Source organism: Oncorhynchus gorbuscha, linkage group LG08 (genome assembly GCF_021184085.1).
Source record: "Oncorhynchus gorbuscha isolate QuinsamMale2020 ecotype Even-year linkage group LG08, OgorEven_v1.0, whole genome shotgun sequence".
NCBI classification, from domain to species: domain Eukaryota; kingdom Metazoa; phylum Chordata; class Actinopteri; order Salmoniformes; family Salmonidae; genus Oncorhynchus; species Oncorhynchus gorbuscha.
This window is the reverse complement of record NC_060180.1, coordinates 78,060,107-78,066,929: the sequence shown is the minus strand read 5'-3', so window position 1 is coordinate 78,066,929 and position 6,823 is coordinate 78,060,107.

Genomic DNA, 6,823 nt, shown 5'->3' with positions numbered 1-6,823 from the left:
TGGCTAACGGCTAGCTGTCAGACTATACCTGGCTAACGGCTAGCTGTCAGACTATACCTGGCTAACGGCTGGCTGTCAGACTATACCTGGCTAACGGCTAGCTGTCAGACTATACCTGGCTAACGGCTAGCTGTCAGACTACCTGGCTAAAGGCTAGCTGTCAGACTACCTGGCTAACGGCTAGCTGTCAGACTACCTGGCTAACGGCTAGCTGTCAGACTATACCTGGCTAACGGCTAGCTGTCAGACTATACCTGGCTAAAGGCTAGCTGTCAGACTACCTGGCTAACGGCTAGCTGTCAGACTATACCTGGCTAACGGCTAGCTGTCAGACTATACCTGGCTAACGGCTAGCTGTCAGACTATACCTGGCTAACGGCTAGCTGTCAGACTATACCTGGCTAAAGGCTGGCTGTCAGACTATACCTGGCTAACGGCTGGCTGTCAGACTACCTGGCTAACGGCTGGCTGTCAGACTACCTGGCTAACGGCTAGCTGTCAGACTATACCTGGCTACCGGCTAACTGTCTGTTAAATAATTCATACTCTTTCAGGAACACACACTTGACCCTGACCCCAGGGAGTGAATTTAGTCTGCTGTGAAAACACTTAATGCGAATGCTCTGATTCATCCTTGAGCACACAGAAAGAGAGGGATGTGTGTGTGAGAAAGAAGAAGTGGTACCATGGGGCCCCAGGGAGCTATGGCCTTCACAACCCTGCGCCCTTGCAGACGGGAAGGACAGAGGGGACGTGATTCACCAGAACACAGGAAGCAACTGGCTGAGTGCCAAGGAAGACAAAGACCAGCTATGTCTACTATCCTACTGGAACCTATAGACCTACAGCAGGTCTACTATCCTACTGGAACCTATAGACCAGCTAGGTCTACTATCCTACTGGAACCTATAGACCTACAGCTAGGTCTACTATCCTACTGGAACCTATAGACCTACAGCTAGGTCTACTATCCTACTGGAACCTATAGACCTACAGCAGGTCTACTATCCTACTGGAACCTATAGACCAGCTAGGTCTACTATCCTACTGGAACCTATAGACCTACAGCTAGGTCTACTATCCTACTGGAACCTATAGACCTACAGCTAGGTCTACTATCCTACTGGAACCTATAGACCTACAGCTAGGTCTACTATCCTACTGGAACCAGTAGACCAGCTAGGTCTACTATCCTACTGGTACCTATAGACCTACAGCAGGTCTACTATCCTACTGGAACCTAAAGACCAGCTATGTCTACTATCCTACTGGAACCTATAGACCAGCTATGTCTACTATCCTACTGGAACCTAAAGACCAGCTATGTCTACTATCCTACTGGTACCTATAGACCTACAGCAGGTCTACTATCCTACTGGAACCTATAGACCTACAGCTAGGTCTACTATCCTACTGGAACCTATAGACCAGCTAGGTCTACTATCCTACTGGTACCAATAGACCAGCTAGGTCTACTATCCTACTGGAACCAGTAGACCAGCTATGTCTACTATCCTACTGGTACCAATAGACCAGCTAGGTCTACTATCCTACTGGAACCTATAGACCTACAGCAGGTCTACTATCCTACTGGAACCAATAGACCAGCTAGGTCTACTATCCTACTGGAACCTATAGACCTACAGCAGGTCTACTATCCTACTGGAACCTAAAGACCAGCTATGTCTACTATCCTACTGGAACCTATAGACCAGCTAGGTCTACTATCCTACTGGAACCTATAGACCTACAGCAGGTCTACTATCCTACTGGAACCTAAAGACCAGCTATGTCTACTATCTTACTGGAACCTATAGACCAGCTAGGTCTACTATCCTACTGGTACCAATAGACCAGCTAGGTCTACTATCCTACTGGAACCTATAGACCTACAGCAGGTCTACTATCCTACTGGAACCTATAGACCAGCTAGGTCTACTATCCTACTGGAACCTATAGACCTACAGCAGGTCTACTATCCTACTGGAACCTATAGACCAGCTAGGTCTACTATCCTACTGGAACCTATAGACCAGCTAGGTCTACTATCCTACTGGAACCAGTAGACCAGCTATGTCTACTATCCTACTGGTACCAATAGACCAGCTAGGTCTACTATCCTACTGGAACCAGTAGACCAGCTATGTCTACTATCCTACTGGTACCAATAGACCAGCTAGGTCTACTATCCTACTGGTACCTATAGACCTACAGCAGGTCTACTATCCTACTGGAACCTATAGACCAGCTAGGTCTACTATCCTACTGGAACCTATAGACCAGCTAGGTCTACTATCCTACTGGAACCTATAGACCAGCTAGGCCTACTATCCTACTGGAACCTATAGACCTACAGCAGGTCTACTATCCTACTGGAACCTATAGACCAGCTAGGTCTACTATCCTACTGGAACCTATAGACCTACAGCAGGTCTACTATCCTACTGGAACCTATAGACCAGCTAGGTCTACTATCCTACTGGTACCTATAGACCTACAGCAGGTCTACTATCCTACTGGTACCTATAGACCTACAGCAGGTCTACTATCCTACTGGAACCTAAAGACCAGCTATGTCTACTATCCTACTGGAACCTATAGACCAGCTAGGTCTACTATCCTACTGGAACCTATAGACCAGCTAGGTCTACTATCCTACTGGAACCTATAGACCAGCTAGGTCTACTATCCTACTGGTACCAATAGACCAGCTAGGTCTACTATCCTACTGGAACCTATAGACCTACAGCAGGTCTACTATCCTACTGGAACCTATAGACCAGCTAGGTCTACTATCCTACTGGAACCTATAGACCAGCTAGGTCTACTATCCTACTGGAACCTATAGACCAGCTAGGTCTACTATCCTACTGGAACCTATAGACCAGCTAGGTCTACTATCCTACTGGAACCTATAGACCAGCTAGGTCTACTATCCTACTGGAACCTATAGACCAGCTAGGTCTACTATCTTACTGGAACCTATAGACCAGCTAGGTCTACTATCTTACTGGAACCTATAGACCAGCTAGGTCTACTATCCTACTGGTACCTATAGACCTACAGCAGGTCTACTATCCTACTGGTACCTATAGACCTACAGCAGGTCTACTATCCTACTGGTACCTATAGACCTACAGCAGGTCTACTATCCTACTGGAACCTATAGACCTACAGCAGGTCTACTATCCTACTGGAACCTATAGACCAGCTAGGTCTACTATCCTACTGGTACCTATAGACCTACAGCTAGGTCTACTATCCTACTGGAACCTATAGACCTACAGCAGGTCTACTATCCTACTGGAACCTATAGACCTACAGCTAGGTCTACTATCCTACTGGAACCTATAGACCTACAGCAGGTCTACTATCCTACTGGAACCTACCCAGTAACAGAAATAAGATATCTACAGAAACAGCAGGGTCCAGTACCAACCCTTTAGGAACACAGAATTTGACTTGAGCTTTTCACTTTAATACTAACTAAGAACTTGTCCTCAAAGGCCAACCAAGTTTCCAGGTGTGTTAAGATGGTATTTATGAGCAATAGCTTTGTAGTGAATGGTGGGGCAGAGAACTGAACCCGAGACGCTGGTGTGAAAGGTAACCACCGTTTGCAAAGCTCCAATTGGGTTAATCCAGTTGGTAGGAATTGTAACGTGGCTCATATAGCAAGAATCGCTACAAAAAGCTCAAAAGCAGCAGTGAAACGTCAGACAACAGCAATGGAGACTTAGCCAGGATTCTCAACCATCTTCTCATTTGGTTGTTATGAGTCTATATGGCTGGAGCAAAGCCAATAACACAGGATGATTAACACCAGTGCATTTGCTTCAACGGAAAGAGTGATAGATTGGTATTGATTCATTGAAAGAGTGATAGATTGGTATTGATTCATTGATAGAGTGATAGATTGGTACTGATTCATTGATAGAGTGATAGATTAGTACTGATTCATTGATAGAGTGATAGATTGGTATTGATTCATTGAAAGAGTGATAGATTGATAGATGGTATTGATTCATTGATAGAGTGATAGATTGGTACTGATTCATTGATAGAGTGATAGATTAGTACTGATTCATTGATAGAGTGATAGATTGGTATTGATTCATTGAAAGAGTGATTTGGTATTGATTCATTGATAGAGTGATAGATTGGTATTGATTCATTGAAAGAGTGATAGATTGGTATTGATTCATTGATGATAGATTGGTATTGATTCATTGATAGAGTGATAGATATTGATTCATTGATAGAGTGATAGATTGGTATTGATTCATTGATAGAGTGATAGATTGGTATTGATTCATTGATAGAGTGATAGATTGGTATTGATTCATTGAAAGAGTGATAGATTGGTACTGATTCATTGATAGAGTGATAGATTGGTACTGATTCATTGAAAGAGTGATAGATTGGTATTGATTCATTGATAGAGTGATAGATTGGTACTGATTCATTGATAGAGTGATAGATTGGTATTGATTCATTGATAGAGTGATAGATTGGTACTGATTCATTGATAGAGTGATAGATTGGTATTGATTCATTGAAAGAGTGATAGATTGGTATTGATTCATTGATAGAGTGATAGATTGGTACTGATTCATTGATAGAGTGATAGATTGGTATTGATTCATTGATAGAGTGATAGATTGGTACTGATTCATTGATAGAGTGATAGATTGGTACTGATTCATTGAAAGAGTGATAGATTGGTATTGATTCATTGAAAGAGTGATAGATTGGTATTGATTCATTGATAGAGTGATAGATTGGTATTGATTCATTGATAGAGTGATAGATTGGTATTGATTCATTGATAGAGTGATAGATTGGTACTGATTCATTGATAGAGTGATAGATTGGTATTGATTCATTGATAGAGTGATAGATTGGTATTGATTCATTGAAAGAGTGATAGATTGGTATTGATTCATTGATAGAGTGATAGATTGGTACTGATTAATTGATAGAGTGTTAGATTAGTACTGATTCATTGATTGATAGAGTGATAGATTGGTATTGATTCATTGAAAGAGTGATAGATTGGTATTGATTCATTGAAAGAGTGATAGATTGGTATTGATTCATTGATAGAGTGATAGATTGGTACTGATTCATTGATAGAGTGATAGATTAGTACTGATTCATTGATAGAGTGATAGATTGGTATTGATTCATTGAAAGAGTGATAGATTGGTTTTGATTCATTGATAGAGTGATAGATTGGTATTGATAGAGTGATGGATTGGTATTGATTCATTGATAGAGTGATAGATTAGTACTGATTCATTGATAGAGTGATAGATTGGTATTGATTCATTGATACATTGGTATTGATTCATTGATAGAGTGTGATATATTGGTATTGATTCATTGATAGAGTGATATATTGGTATTGATTCATTGATAGAGTGATAGATAGGTATTGATTCATTGATAGAGTGTGATATATTGGTATTGATTCATTGATAGAGTGTGATAGATTGGTATTGATTGATTCATTGATAGAGTGATATATTGGTATTGATTCATTGATAGAGTGATAGATTGGTATTGATTCATTGATAGAGTGATAGATTGGTATTGATTCATTGATAGAGTGATAGATTGGTATTGATTCATTGATAGAGTGATATATTGGTATTGATTCATTGATAGAGTGATAGATTGGTATTGATTCATTGATAGAGTGATATATTGGTATTGATTAATTGATAGAGTGATATATTGGTATTGATTCATTGATAGAGTGATAGATTGGTATTGATTCATTGATAGAGTGATATATTGGTATTGATTCATTGATAGAGTGATAGATTGGTATTGATTCATTGATAGAGTGATATATTGGTATTGATTCATTGATAGAGTGATAGATTGGTATTGATTCATTGATAGAGTGTGATATATTGGTACTGATTCATTGATAGAGTGATAGATTGGTATTGATTCATTGATAGATTGGTACTGATTCATTGATAGAGTGATAGATTGGTACTGATTCATTGATAGAGCGATAGATTGGTACTGATTCATTGATAGAGTGATAGATTGGTATTGATTCATTGATAGAGTGATAGATTGGTATTGATTCATTGATAGAGTGATAGATTAGTACTGATTCATTGATAGAGTGATAGATTGGTATTGATTCATTGAAAGAGTGATAGATTGGTATTGATTCATTGATAGAGTGATAGATTGGTATTGATTCATTGATAGAGTGATAGATTGGTATTGATTCATTGATAGAGTGATAGATTGGTACTGATTCATTGATAGAGTGATAGATTGGTATTGATTCATTGAAAGAGTGATAGATTGGTACTGATTCATTGATAGAGTGATAGATTGGTACTGATTCATTGAAAGAGTGATAGATTGGTATTGATTCATTGATAGAGTGATAGATTGGTACTGATTCATTGATAGAGTGATAGATTGGTATTGATTCATTGATAGAGTGATAGATTGGTACTGATTCATTGATAGAGTGATAGATTGGTATTGATTCATTGATAGAGTGATAGATTGGTACTGATTAATTGATAGAGTGTTAGATTAGTACTGATTCATTGATAGAGTGATAGATTGGTATTGATTCATTGAAAGAGTGATAGATTGGTATTGATTCATTGAAAGAGTGATAGATTGGTATTGATTCATTGATAGAGTGATAGATTGGTACTGATTCATTGATAGAGTGGATTAGTACTGATTCATTGATAGAGTGATAGATTGGTATTGATTCATTGAAAGAGTGATAGATTGGTTTTGATTCATTGATAGAGTGATAGATTGGTATTGATAG